Here is a 15,111-nt window from a genome sequence, read left to right as displayed (position 1 = left end):
TGTGTCTGCTAGTGCTGAACATGTGTAACACAAATCTTTACACTAACATAATGTGTTGCACTAACTGTCTTCTCTCTCAAAAATGACATGTTCTTAAATTTGCATTAAAAAACTCATTTTTGTAGTTCAGCTCTACATTGCCTGAATGTCAAAAAGCACAGATGTACATATACTTCTTTGGCTTTCCTTTACTCCATGTATTCAAAGTGCACTAAAGGCAGTAATAGAGTTCACAACTTGCATATAAAAACAACACTGAAATAACTCTAAGATTTTCTTAGACCACGTAAAAGGGTATTCTGTTGGCACAAAATAAAATCTCCAAAGACAAATGCTTCCCCTAGTCATTTGCTATTTTTGTGAATGTAAATTTACAAATATGTTTATTAGTTGATTTGCATGAAGAATACTGGCATGCTTTTCTGAAATGAAAATCATTTCTTGACCTGGAGAAGGGGGTAGGGGTCGAAGGAGGGTGCTGGGCTCCCTGCTTCCTGCCAACTGACGTTTCAACCCCAAATTCCTTCCACTCACCAACAGCCCCTAACAAATTCGCATTGTCAAAATGCACACTTATCAAAAGTCATTTCATTTGTGAAGAGTTTTTATGGGGCTAATAAAACTTTAAAGCTCCTGACTCATGGAGGCTCAGGAATGACTTTAACAATATGCAGTTGCTGAATAGAGATGCTTTTCAAGAAAACAGGCAAACTCAAGGGGAAAAAACAACCAAAAAAAAAATCACCAAAGTTAATACACAGGCTAATACAAATCAGCAAGAGAGCACATGACAGTAGATTTAAACCAGGCGGATGCAAACCTCTGCCGGCAAGAGGGGCAGAGGTGGTTTCCCAATGTGGTCTGAGTTAAACAGTGTGAGGGAACAGTAGCTTACAGTTGTCAGAACCGATGAGAACAGGGTCTCCCAGGCCAGTTTAAGACAGCTCTGCAGTGTACTGATTTACAGGGCTGGGACCCCTGATAATTAGGGTAAGTTTAGAGAAAAGCAATTGGTGGCTCTAACTGGTTAAAAGGAAGGAATAATGAAGCAGAAAGTTAATGAAATCTGAAGCGAACAGCCTTCAGCTTGGGGCTACTAGCCGTGCTTCTCCGAAGGCTGGGAGCATATGCCCGTTAATCGGACAGACGGGAACAAGGCGCCCATGTATGTATCCCTGGGTTGCGATCAAGGGGCACGTTCAGAGGTAATCTCTGGAAAATGCAACCCAAAACATTCGAACTGCTGTGAATGGACTCTGTCTGGGGCCATTAGGAAAGCCACATAAAGATGCACACAGTTTAGTACAAGCATGTCCAGCTGGAAGACAGCTCCGGCGCATGGCTGTCTGAAATGGTTCTTCCAAATTAGGTAAACTGAACCATATGATGCCAATACCGGGAAATACAAATCCCCTATGTTCTCCTTCTCCGACCTGGGCTAATGGGTTTCTAGGGCTGGGCTGAAAGTTTCTGGATATGATGCAGAAGGGTAGCTTAAAAACACACTCCAAACCAATTTATGCTTTTAATTAAAGTCAGATTATCACTGTTTCAGCACACACCAATCCAATTTGCAAAAGAGAGATCTCCCCAAAGTATCCTCTAAGGCAGCACCCAACTCCAACTGAAGGCACATCTCTAGCAAACTTGCAGCTTAATTTGTTATTATATTTTTTCAGAATTTAATAATGAGCACTAGACCATCTCATATCTATTTTTCTCCTCAGTCTGGAAACTCCCTTCCCAAAAAAGACAGATCGTGTCTTTCTAGGTATATTTCCATACAAAACACTTATTAACAGGCTGTTGCTGTTATCAATTTACATAAACTAAATGTGCAGCCCTCTGGTACATATCCCAAAAATAACCAACAACTTCACTGAATTTATACCAACCAACAAACATGGGGAGGGGGTTGTTGTTTTTTCCCATATTTTAATAGAAAATATGTTGCTATGTTAGTTAACACACCCATGCCATCTGTTGGGTTGAGAATTGATGCATTTTCTTAGAACCGCTATGTTTTAGATCTGTCTGCCTGGATACCCCAGGAATGGAAATGTTTCCTTTCCATGATATAATACTTCTAGTCACTATAGTTTCCACAGCAAGAATCAATTTATGTTTTTAATTGTGGAACAAACTGATGGGACCTGGCTGCCAAAGCCAGAGCTTGTGAGGGGCTGATTCAGTGTCTACCCTTCCTACAATGGAGGAAATCCAACTGATGTTAGTGGAGAGCATCAGGTCCCCATAAAGGTTTCCAATAAAACATTTCATGGGTAAATAAAAAATATATATGCTAAAGCCTTTGACTAAATGTACTAAAAACATAGAGGAAAAGCAGAGTCCTTTCTGCCTCATTATGCAGGGAAATGTAGATATTATTCTTATTGTAGGATTCATGCAAAAGCTGAAGGTCTAAGCTAGGTAAACTACTTCAACATTATAACAGGGAAAAAAGTAGTCCTTGACACAATAATATCTTTACGTCCAAGAATAGGAAAACTAGAATTTTTGAGGAATGGTGAGAAAAATATTTGCCCTGTTCTTCACATGAGAACTACAACATAGTAGATAATACTTTGTCATGAAAGCATGGCTGACAAAGAAACAAACCAATCATTAAGTAAAACATTTCATGCCCAGGTAGCTTGGGATGGTGGTATCCTCCTTGGGTCCTATGTGAGCTGGGTTCTTTATCAAACTGAACAAGAGAGAAAGACAACAGAGAGCTTCATGGTAAATAGCGATATTATTAAAATATGCTACATTTGCAACTTGTGCTGGAAAGCTCACTGAAGAAAAAAAAAGGTTGGTCAGAGTGGCTACTGTAGCGCCCCTTCTGTTTGACTCTGAGGAGGACACAGGAAGAGGTTCTTTACCACGTGCAGCTATGCCAGTTGGTGAAGAGAAAGGTTTCAGTGACGCAGCATTGCTGACAAATCCATTGCTACTCAAACACACAGACACTGAAATTAAAAATGGGAATACGCATATTGCCGCCTCAACTAGCACCCATTAAACCTAATAACTAAACCATCCTCGTGAGTTTCTAGCTCTGAATTATCAAATCTGCAAAGAAAACAACATCCGTCCACTTTTACACTCCAGTGGAAGAGGTGGTCCCTCGCGGCAGGGCTGCGCAGTCTCGCCATCTGGAGAATAAATCGAGTGTGAAGTACAGTATAGTTTGGGACCAAGCTCCGTGGCGGAAGCCCAGCAGTTAGTTCATTAGTCCCAAACTTGCGGGGATTAGTGCGGTATCAGCTCTACTGTCGGATGGGATCAGGCAGGCAGAGCGCGAGGCTCGAGGAAGGGGGTGGCAGCAAAGAAGGAGCCCCTTGGGCTTATTGGTAAAACCACAGAGTATAAGGGCACTTAAATAGGTGCTTTTGGTAACAATATTTGGAAACAACTTCCCTCATCTGAATCAGTACCTTTCCATTTTTCCTTTTTTTCTTTTTCTCACCTTTTTATTCCTCTGCATTATATGTCACAACATAGAAATTTCCACTTCAGAACAGAAAAGCCACAGAAGAAGAAAGAATGCCACAGAACTGGAAGCTCCGCCACCCACTCACCCTGGACACATTGTTAATACAGCAAAAATGAAGCAAAGATGGTCAGATTAACAGCAGATGGAAAAATTACATTTTATTCTTTCTTTTCAAACTGTTACAATTCTCTACAATCCTGCTTTTTAGCACTGTGATTTCTAGACCTACCTGATTTTGAGGACAAAACCTCTGTTTTGCTTTATTTTTCTTGCCTAGTCTCCCCCCTTTTTTTTCTAAAGAGCTCCAGGCCTTAAGGTAAAGATAGTGGTCATACTTAAATATATGTTTGTATATAGATCTCATCCTGTTAACATCTTTCAGTAACAAGTCTTCATATAGAAGTGTAAATATATAATGCAGTAAAATGGCAGGCCAGAATCTATCATCCTCAATGCCATAATAAGTTGGCATGTTTCAAACGGGAGAGGAAAAATTAATTACTGTAATCACAATTCAAGTTCTTTTTTTTGTGACACATCTGACATGGTAAAAACATACAATTATGTGTTAATGTTAATTCTTCGGAGTGGTTTGTTTACAGAACTTGACGTTGCTAAATCTTTTGTCACTATATTAGTGCATACCATACAAATGCACCTCTCAAATAAGATTTTGCAGAGTGCACATATATATTATATACCTATAGTAGCTTTTGTGCAGAATAGAGTTTCTGCAGGGGGAAAGTCCAACATTTTCTGCATGCATAATTCTCCAACAATGAAGTGATGCCATACAGAATGATGGCACACAAGTGCCATTTAGTTTCAAATTCACAAATGGGACTGGCAAGAGAAAAGACAAATCACATTTGTTTTTAAGAAAACAAAGAGAACCGTAAATGTGGAGCAGAGTGCTTCTGAGAGCAGGAGGTACTTGTCTCATGAGACTTGCTTTCTACCTTACACGCATCAGGTACTTGTGAGAATAAATCTTTGAAATGGCAAGTACGTATTTTTAGTTAGTCTTGTTAGACTGAAAAACTGCTGTTAAATATGCACAAAGCCTTCAGGAAATTATTAAGAAAAAAATTAAATATTTTCTCATTGTTACCTCTGAGCAGATAATCAGTTAATGAGTTTTTAAAGATTGAAGACATTTTAAAACACATTTTCTTTTGGTTCAACATAGAACACACCCAACCCACCATGTAACCAACCATAAAGGAAAGAAGGAGCTGGAGTGGGGAGGAAGAGGGAGAATAGAGTCTCCATCATGTATGTTGGTATCTCTCCTCTGTAGTTCAGGCAAACGCACGTTTTAGAGTACTGCAAGACACTGATTTTTCTGCTACTCTTTCCTGAAATCTCCATATTATTTCTTTAATAATTATTTTGTTTTTTTTTTTTTTTGTTTAATACCAACCTTTTCACTTGTCTGAAAAAGATTCTTCATGACATCATAATGAGTCATCTAACTCCGTGCACTTCTAGCATCTGCTGCTTTTCTCTCTGCTCTGCTAATTGTCCTTACATGCAGTACATGTCTAGCAACACTAAAATGATGCAAAAATCAGTAGTCAGCATTAAGAACTAAGCAGGAATTTAATCATGCTCTGCTGAGGAAATCAAATTTCTTTGCCCATTTCTCTAGAAGTTTCATTTAAGGTCTGGGAACACATCAGTGCTCTTATCAACAATATCCATCCTGTATTTTTAAAAGACAAGATCTCTAAAAGCTGTCTAGGGACAGCTGGGAGTGCTTGCTGCCATGTAAGCCTAGCAAGCCTCTCCCTCCCTCTACCAGTGTGGACGATGTGGATCCTGAAGATATTAGGTAGGGGTCTATCCAACATCTTTAGAGTTGGGCAGTTTCCACATAAGGAGGGCAGGTGGCCTGTCCTGAGATGCTGTGAATATGGAGAAGCAGGGAACAAGAGCCTGAGGTTGTCCCAGTCACCAGCCCAGGACCCAGGGCTCATGAATCCCAGTAAGCTTTAGGGGTGCTCAGCTATGTAAATACTAAATTTCTGCTGATCCTAACTGTCCAAGGGTGTGTATACAAGTGCAACAGCAAGACATTTTCACAAGTTGTTATCAAGGTATTTTTCTGACTTGCACATATCTCGGAGAAATTTAAACAGAGGCCAGTAGGCTGCTGGAATGAGCTGGCACATAGAAGTAGTGACATATGAGGACTGAGTACAAATGTCTCAGTAACAAAAATAATACAGCACGGTGTGTGTGTGCGCGCCTGCGTGTGTCCGTGTGTACATAAACACAGAGACAGGCCTATACCTTAAGACTGTGTGTACAGAAATGTTTCAAGAGGTTTTTAATGATAGTAACATATACAGCTGCTTAAATAAATGAAAGTTTTGTTCATGTAGCTACGCAGCTATTCTCTCTGCCAACTTTTATAAACACTTACAAAAGAGATGTAAACAACCTTTCAATTAACACAAATCAAGCTACCACTAATTTAAGCTGGCTGCAAGATGTAGTCTCTTTACTTTTTTTGCTGGCTTTCTGAAGATACTTTTGGTTTTGTGACAGATTAGCATCACAAATGAAAAGTCTTTAGAAGTGTTAGTGTTATTCAGTCTTCCTGGACAGTCCAAATGAGCTGCTGCATGATGAAGTGAGGCAACAAAATATGCAATCTACTATATCAGTTAAAAAAAGGGTAATATTTTCTTTCATCTGAACTGTATGTTAATTTTTTATTTAAAATTATTACCATTTAAGATGCATTTACTTAGAAGTGTGTAATAGATAACTATGGAAAATGTGTACATTTAGGCACCCATTTTTTATTTTTACAAGTGCATCTTTTTGTTAATGCTGATAATGAAATACACTGTCAAAAGTAGATCTGCTTTAGTGAACTATCAACCCCTGTTCAGCAGCTGATCTCAGGTGTGATGATCCTAAGTGAGGCATGGATCAAATGTTTCAAAGACTGGCAAATTATTTCCTCAATTACTTAATAAATCAATTGAAAAAAAATACTTAAAGCCAAGAGATGTAAACACAGGTTTTCCGAAAAAACCCGACTGGCCAGAACTTTATGCCTGCTTGCACTGGAGAACCAGTGTCTGCCCCAAGCTGCTTAATAGCCCCTAGGAATGAGGAAGGCATTAAGAAAAATTAGGGTAGGTGTGCCATGGCATCTCTTATCCTTCCACTTTTCTGGAAGAAACTTTTCCCAGTCTACCTACAGTCTTAATAAAACTAGGTGTTTCAAAGAGAAAGCTTGAAACAACTGTTGTGTTTCTGGTGTTGTGCAAATACTGATTAACAGCTCTTATCTCAGTTTTCATTAAGTGACTTATCTGCATTGGTGAATTAGCAAATTAATATTCTGTAATGTGATCAAAGCCCCACAGAATGCCCTAAGTGTTTACAGCTCATGTTCACAGTAAGGGGACAAAAAAGCTCTCAACTCTTCATTTTCAACTTACATTTTAAAGTTAAGTGGTGTCACCTTGTAGATGTGTGTATTTCCATGCAGTGGGGATTCAAGACCAAAACTGGTCTCTCAGGTGTCTTATGCTGGGCAAGGCACTCCCAGGAAGTCCTCCCACCAGATGGGTTCTTGAGCCATCTAGAAGAGGACTTCTGAAACCTTCTTATCCCACAGGATTTTTTTAAAAGTAGAAATTACCTCATGTAGTACTGTATATGCCCTTGTGAGATCATGCCATTCATATAAATTTCCAGGTACAGACTCTCTGAGAAAATCTATACCACTGGATTAACTTGGCTCCCAACTTCACCTGAAAGTCTGGGGTCCCAGCTGCCCACAAGACACAACTGCTCACGTACATCCAGACTCTCCTTTGGGGGACTGAATCATCTATTTCCTCCAAACCACAACACAGGTGTGGTTTCAGAGATAGATCTCTCCAGGTATCATGCCCAAAGAGTGGTTTGGGCAGGACTGCACCAAGTTCAGCTGCCCCCACTCTGTTCCAGCAAAGCACGTGTCCCTTCAAACACTCACATGAGCCATCTTGCCATGCTCCAGGGTGTACAAGACATCCTCAGCTGAAGTTTAAAAACCTCATGGTGGTATGCCACCCTGTTCATAAGATGGAAATCAAGAAAAACCACCCTAAAAAGAACCATACTACAAACCTAACTACTCTATCAAAACCCCATGAGGAGAACTCATGAACAGGGCACTCATGTTCTGCTAATCCATCACTGCATTTAATCTGCTCTAGAGATGTGCCCCTATGCCATATGGGCACAAGCACCTCTGCCACACTAAGTGAGGGCAGCAGGGATCTCTCCTTCGATCACATGCATTTAGCATTGTAGAAGTAGCCTGTAATTGCAGTAATTACTTCTGTGGGAGAATAATGTTAGGAGATGTTGAACACAGGAGACTTTGATCTAACAAGCTTTGCACTAAATTGACACAACTCTTGCCTTACTGCAAAGCAAACTTGTTTTATACTTGTATTTCTCAGCCAGTGCTCACCTTAACAAAGACCCACCTCATTAAGCTGGATTTTGCCAGAAACCCTTCTTCTTTCTCTACCAGAAGAAGGGCTTCCTTATGATAGAAATCCCACGTGGATGGGTGACTGGGGTGAGTAAAGGAACCCAACAATCCCCACTTCGCCCCAAATGCAGGTTTTAGCACGTCCTGCAGGCAACATTTTCTCAGATGCTCCATATGATGAGGCAAAGCCTACATCTTCTGGCAGAGTCCCTGAAGGATGGGCAGCAGTACAAGAGCAGTTGCCCTTCCTTCTTTCCTCCCCCACACCTCAGGAGTGGGAGAGGGGAAACAGCACCAGAATGCCATGTCCCATGTGTCCCCGCACTGGCAGTGACTAGCTGAGGCAGAGACTGATCCCTGATACAAAGTAAAATTATTAAAAATAAACTCCATGACTCATGTATTCATGGCAAGAAGTAGGAACCTTTTAGAAATGAATTAACTTGTGTTCTGTGGTCTAAACAAAACCTGAAAATGTGAGTTTTCCCCTGCCTCACCCGTGTCAATCCTACAGTTGTAGGGTGGTATTTGTACATCACTGATAGATGTATCATACTGGTACAATACAATACACACCTTTATAGACATGGAGAGAATTGTTTACTGGTATTCTTGAAAACCTAATTAAGTTCCTCATTTAGATATTCCTGATTGCAGTGGAAATCAGGAACTTGTGACATTTCTTTCCCTAAGCTTTTCTTCAACTTACTTTCCAGATGAAATAAATTATTTTAAAATGCTAGGCTGACTGAGAAGGTGCTCCTCAGTGGGGCTTCTGGAATATCTATGAAGTCGAAAGTAAAGCTGGTGCATATTTCCCAATAAAACAATAAAATAAACCAATATATGATTATTTCTGCAAGATCTAAGCAGTTCCTGCCCTCTTCCACTTATTCCCACTCCATGCCTCACTTTTTCTTTGTGCAAGCATTTCCGATCAAGACGCATTTCCGATCAAGACGCATTTCCAGCCAAGACGCAAACTGGATCACTGAAGCAATCCCATTAGAGAAACTCAGGTTTTCCTGTATGGGAGAGTAGGATTTTTTTTTTTACCCCAGCCCATTTAATCAGTCCTGTTTACAGCCTGGCCAAACAAACAACCTCACCACTGCAAGCAAGGGCATGGCAAAGGATGACAATAAGTAGCTAGGAAGGACAACATGGAAAAGGAACTTTTTGAGCTGTGTTTGTTTTTCTTTCCACTAAGCACCCACTATATCACCCAGTTTGTGCCAATGAGTAGAGTAGTAGGTAGGATTCAAGCAAATGCCTGCATCTCTTAACAACCCTCACTACAAACCCCCATTCTTGCATCCATATACATTTCCCCATAAAATTACCTCAGCATAACCAACAGGGGCATCTGGAAGCAGAGCACCTTGTTAAATCATTGATTACTTAACTAACACAACTTCTGCCTTCATTTATGTGATTCCCTTCATATTATTTTTCCAGGCCTGAATATGCAGGGCTCCTTCACCTGTGCTTTTGTTACCTACTCTCGCATCTGTCCAAATCTGACATGAATTTCATTCACTTCAAGCACACTGTCAGAATTTGAGTTCAAATTCTTTACACATGGCTTATCAGGTATTTTCTCTCACTTGCTGGACAATGACTGCCAAATGCAGTGTAAGTAAAAGACTAATAAGAAGATGGGTTCAGCTTTGGACCATTTCTAAAAACATACAATAAATGCTGGGGTCAGCCTGGACTTTGTACTGATTTGACTACTTCAGATTTAGTTGACACCAATAACATTAAGTTGATGCAAAGCTCTGGCATGAAACTATTTGCTAAAATGCTACTTGCAATATAATATATTCTCCTGTGTGAATAAAATTCATGGACAATCAGGATTTTGCAGCAATATGACCGCATAATACAGTACTGCTGCTTTGTTTACCTTATATTAATTTTAAGCCAACAGTGATAAAATAGAATTCAGTGTTTACAAGTTTGACACCCATTAAACTGCCTTTTTTTCACTTTCTTTTCCTCTTACATTTCTGCCCAGCTTGCTTTATTGTTGTGTAACTGTCTGAACAAAGTATGTATTTAGCAATTTTTTTTGTCCTTTTACTTGATATGACTCTCCTTCTTGATCTGAATGAAGGACTGCCAAAAGAAATTAGTGAAAATATGTTCTACTTACCTAAAAGATCTCTTTTTTTGGGAAACTGTCCTGCTTTACTTGCTAAACCTGTTTATATTTTTTGATTGCCCCAGTAATAATGTGTTTTGTATTGAGAACAGAAGGTAGTTTTCCCCTCAAAGTGCTCAGAGACATTTTCTTCAGCCAGAATCCCCACTCCCATCACCTGCATCAGGTGCAGGTTAACCCTGGTAGGACTCAGGTGATACTCCCTTCCTTTTTCTTGGAAGTGGCTTCTCCCTATGCTGCCAGCCTGCCACCAAGCATCGTGTCTGTTTGGCAGCCACCCCTGCAACCTCCAGAAGCTCCCTGGCTCCATTTCCTCATTCCAGCTGGGCACTGAGGCACTGTCCCTGCCAGTGTGTTTGCAGTGCTTGTGCTGGTGTGTGGTTATGCTGCTGGACACAGAAGGTTGTTCGTGTCCTTTCCTGGTTAAAGTGTCTTGCTTTCACTTACAATGGGGCTGTAGCCAACACAGTCCAAAAGGGTCCTAGCAGTTACTCTACATCTAGAACCTCACTTACTTTCTGAGGACAAAACACACAGTGGCATTGATGCTCTTCGGCTTTATCTGTAGGCAAGTTCCCTACCTATTTCTCTCCCCACTCTTTGATTTGGCAAGCAATCATCAATAAACTTCTTGGGAAGTCTACTCTTTCGAGGCAGTTTCTGCAGCACAGGTGCAGGAACAAATCCTTCTTGAACCCACAAGACCACTCCAATATCTGAGGGTGCTCTACCAGGCATAACAGTACCAGAAAACTATTGTAAAGTTTGTGTCTTACCAAAGTCTCTTTCTTTCCTGGTTCTTTATTTGATCTATCACCTTCCTCACTGGGCTTCAGATGAAGTCACAGAATCACAGGATTGCTGAGGTTGGAGGGGACCTCTGGGGGTCATTTGTCCAGTGCCCCTGCTAAAGCAGGGACACCCCAGAGCTGGTCTCCTGGGACTGTGTCCAGAGCCCCTGCTAAAGCAGGGACACCCCAGAGCTGGTCTCCTGGGACTGTGTCCAGATAGCTTTTGAATATCTCCAAGGATGGAGACTCACAACCGCTGGGAAACCTGTCACTGGTCAGTCACTGACACTGTGAAAAAGTGTTCTGATGTTCAGAGGGAGCCTCCCATGTTTCAGCTTGTGCTCGTTGCTTCCAGCCCTGTCACTGGGCAGCACTCAGCAGAGCCTGGCTCTGTCCTCTTTGTACCCTCCCTGCAGGTGTTTATATGCATTGATGGGATCCCCCTGAGCTGAACAGTCCCAGCACTCTAAGCCTCTCCTCAGAGGAGAGATATTCCAGTTCCTTCAACGTTTTTGGAGCCCATTCCTGAGGTCTCTCCAGTATATCCATGGCTTTTGTGTACTGAGACCTCTGGCATTCTCTTCCAAATGATTTGCAAAGTTTAGAAGCCCTCTCTACTATTTGTCAGACATCTTTGATCATATTGAAATGGTCTACTTATTTTTTTATTTTTGGAAAATGTTAAGGTCCACATAAAAAAAATACTAGTATTCAGCACTCCATTATATTTATTAATATTATTGTTTTTGAAATTCTCATGTCCCTTAATGCTCTAAGCACCACCTTTTCCTATACAATTCTCATTTCCAACTGAGTGATTTGATCTTTGCTTTAAGATAATTTTTCATCTGTTGCTTATTTGGCTTTATTTCTTCTTGACCAGGTTTCACAGCTTCAGATTCTGTGTTGGCAGTTTCTTGGCCAGTTTTCCTTTCCTGTTGACCAGATATAATCTCTGCCAGTATGGATGCTAAGTCCTCTATTGCTGGCCAAGCAAGAATCAATCATGCTGGATCTTACTAATATAAATTTACACTTAATAGAAATGTAAGCCTCTTGGGAATTAACATCTGCCCTAACATAAACTTTGCTTACGAATGCTTATGAATATTAATTAATTATTCTAGCCCACTTACATGCATGTTTATAAATAGACAGCTATTATGACAATTAAAATAGCAAGATGTGTAGCAAAATGGCTTCAGTCTAACAGCTATATAAATATATATTTAAAAATACTACTTCTGCCTGTGTTTCTCAGGACAGGCTGTTGTTCGACTCCATACGCATGTGGACCTACTTTCCAGCTATTCTTGTTTCACATCTATATTGCAGAATCACTGCAGAGCCACAGGCAGGATGAACCCATTGTCCTCTAGACCGTTCAAGCTTAGCACAAATGCACGATCTAGCGATGAGAGCTTTCACGCAGCCAATTCTGTGTGCCCAGAAGTTCAGCTCAGCTTTTTCATCCCGAACAATGGGGAAGCAAGGGGGATAGCCTAATATTTTATCCTCTGTTTTGCCTACGTAGTCTTTGTCCACCAGTGTTTTGTGGCATTAAAGGTGAACCTCTTTCATGCAATAGCTTTCAAAAAGCCTTCCTCCTCTAGACAAGGCAATGATGAGTTAGAGTCACTGTTTGCCGTTATCCTGATCTGCTTTTCAAATGAAGATGCTTTTTCTATCATCTAAAGAACTTGTTCTGCTCCTTCCGTGTCTTCCCACACCATGGCACACAATCTCTGGGTTAAACACAGGACAAAATTCTGAAAATCTGTTTTTCTGCTGTTTTGTCCCCTAGGCATCCCCCCTCTTCCCTTCAAGCTTTGCTTGTACTTTTCTCACTGCTCATAGTCAAACAAGTTATTGAAATGTTTTTGTTTGTTTTTTGCTGTTTCCCTCCCTCACCTTCAGTCGATGTTTGTAAAGCATTTAACACTACACCAGGCGGGTTAATTTACTGCACTGGTAAAACAGGCTATTTGGAGTGGCTTGCAACACTGACATGTTTTCAGCTTGAAAATCAGATGTCTCCATCGCAAAGGAAAGAATTCTTGCCAAAGCTTTGTTTATATCGATGCCAGGTGCAATCTGGCCCAACAGTGGTAATGACATATGAACACTAAACAGTTTGTAAAAAACATACTTCAAAATGAAATCTGAATCCTGTCTGTAAAGACCCAGGTAAAGGTCTTACTAAGAATTTGCCTGATGTAGAAAAGTATTTCTTTGTAGAAACATTAATTTGGCTTCTGGGCTCCCTTTAGTGTTATTAGTGGCCTCTGATTTCAGTTTTTTCATTACAGTTTGTTTTTCTTTCGCTTCTGGTAGAGTTTTCAAAGCCAGAGGTTTATTGTGTAAAAATATTTTAACAAAAATTACTGTAATTACTGTATTTAGTATTTTATTTTGTGCATGGCTTTTGTATGTATGATTAGCAAAATAAACCTTTTCTTTTTTCGACTCACAGAGAGCAACCCTGACCTGGTGAAAATTAGAAATACTGCAATGCAAAGCATACTGCAGCACCTTTTGAAAGGGAATTGCCAGAATTTAATTGCATCCTCCTCTTCTTAAACAAGTTTGAAATAGGCTTTCATACCTAGAGGCGATTTTTTGGTTACTGGTAAGTTAAACCTGTGTAAGAGTCCTGACCCTTAGATGAAGTAACTCCCTGCCCATAGTGTGAAAGCATCAGAAACCCCGGTAGGCTGCAAATTGTGTATGTTTGTCTGATCTCTGTGATGGTCACATCCTTCGAAACTTACGGTCGGATAAAACCGTGGAAAGCAGAGGTGGGTAGACACACTGAGAGGTTTTTAAAATGTGCCCAGACTTTGTTTGCAAATCTGTATTAAACTGACACTCCCACTAAATCAGCAGCCATTTAAAGATCTGGCCCTAAAAAATTTATGCAGTGATCATATTCTTCTCTCTTCAGAGGGTCAGCATTAAAACCATTGCTGCCGTCAGTACATGTGGTGCTGTAAGTAAGGTGCCCAGTGTGATCTACATATCCTGTAGGCACAGAGCAAATCACTTCCTCAAAGAGTAAACCAAACAAAAGCTAGAGAACAACAGCAATAAGAGACTATTTGACAAAAAGCTATTCATGTGCAGAACCCATTACCTCACCACATACCTAAGCATGAGGCAGTGGATTTGGGTTTTGTCTTAAGAAGAACGCTGAGGGAATTTTCAGGATGCTTTTCCCATGTGTTTGAAGTAAAATCAGGAGATGATCAGTATGCTTTTAAAATGAGAGATAAGCCTCTTAATACTTTAACTCAAACTTCACAAATCATGATTTTTGAATCAGTGCCTCAGCAGTAAAGGAAATACTCAGATTTGCAGATGGCAAGTTGCTTGCTGCAATCTGAAAGGGTCTATACTATAATGGCAAAAAATATGACTATATACACTTTCTTCCTCTGTCCATCTGCCACTGTTATAGTCTAGTGTGGGGGTGATTTTATTTAAATTTGGACTGTTTGCAGGCTGATTTCTCATTTCTGCAATCATTAGGTTTGTCATAAAAAGAGTAAATAGATTTTTTTTAAAAAAAACCCAACTGCTGCCTTGGTGCTGTGCAACTCAAATAGTGAAATCATTGCTACAGACTTCCACAGAAGAAATCTGCATACATCTGCTGCTGCTCTGCATGGTATCTCATCCATTGACTGTGTATGTACATATATACATGGAGGGAATCTTTGGGAATTGTCTCAATTCTTGCAAGTATTTTCTGAAATGGAAGATGCAGAATCTTCTGGCAGTAATGACCAGAAAGACCAAGAATAACAGAAGAGAAATACATTAATAATAGAAAATGAGTAATGCAAATAGATATTTAATTTATTAATATTTAAAGGTCATAGGAAGAGTCATCTTGTTTTACTCACTTATCATGCTCCTTCATCCAGGGACATTACACAGTAGCAGCACTGCAAGCTAGTTTCCCCCGCATTCATAAGAAAAAAGGTCAATGGACAGAGGTATGTGTTTATCAAGACACAGAGACATTGAGAAGCTGTCAGGAACCATGACTGCAAACATCAGATAATTCACCTTTCTCCTTGCTCAAGACTTGCCACAAACAGGACATACAGATGGATTTTTGTTTGCTTGTTTTTCGGAGGGA

General features: G+C 40.2%; 1 protein-coding gene and 1 long non-coding RNA gene across 2 annotated transcripts in view; one reads left to right on the top strand and one right to left on the bottom strand.

The window, feature by feature from the left end:
* Positions 1–15,111, bottom strand: part of CLYBL (citrate lyase beta like) — a 168,521-nt gene that overhangs the window by 29,801 nt on the left and 123,609 nt on the right. The window lies entirely within an intron of this gene.
* LOC116439962 overlaps positions 1–15,111 on the top strand; it is a 79,726-nt gene that overhangs the window by 56,337 nt on the left and 8,278 nt on the right. The window contains exon 2 of the long non-coding RNA XR_004238351.1: positions 13,441–13,596. This is a non-coding gene — a long non-coding RNA (uncharacterized LOC116439962). The remainder of the gene's footprint in view (positions 1–13,440; positions 13,597–15,111) is intronic.

The sequence above is a fragment of the Corvus moneduloides genome, chromosome 2, assembly GCF_009650955.1.
Source record: "Corvus moneduloides isolate bCorMon1 chromosome 2, bCorMon1.pri, whole genome shotgun sequence".
Classification (NCBI taxonomy): Eukaryota; Metazoa; Chordata; class Aves; order Passeriformes; family Corvidae; genus Corvus; species Corvus moneduloides.
Note: the sequence above shows the minus strand (reverse complement) of the source record. Positions and strands in the feature narration are given on the sequence as shown.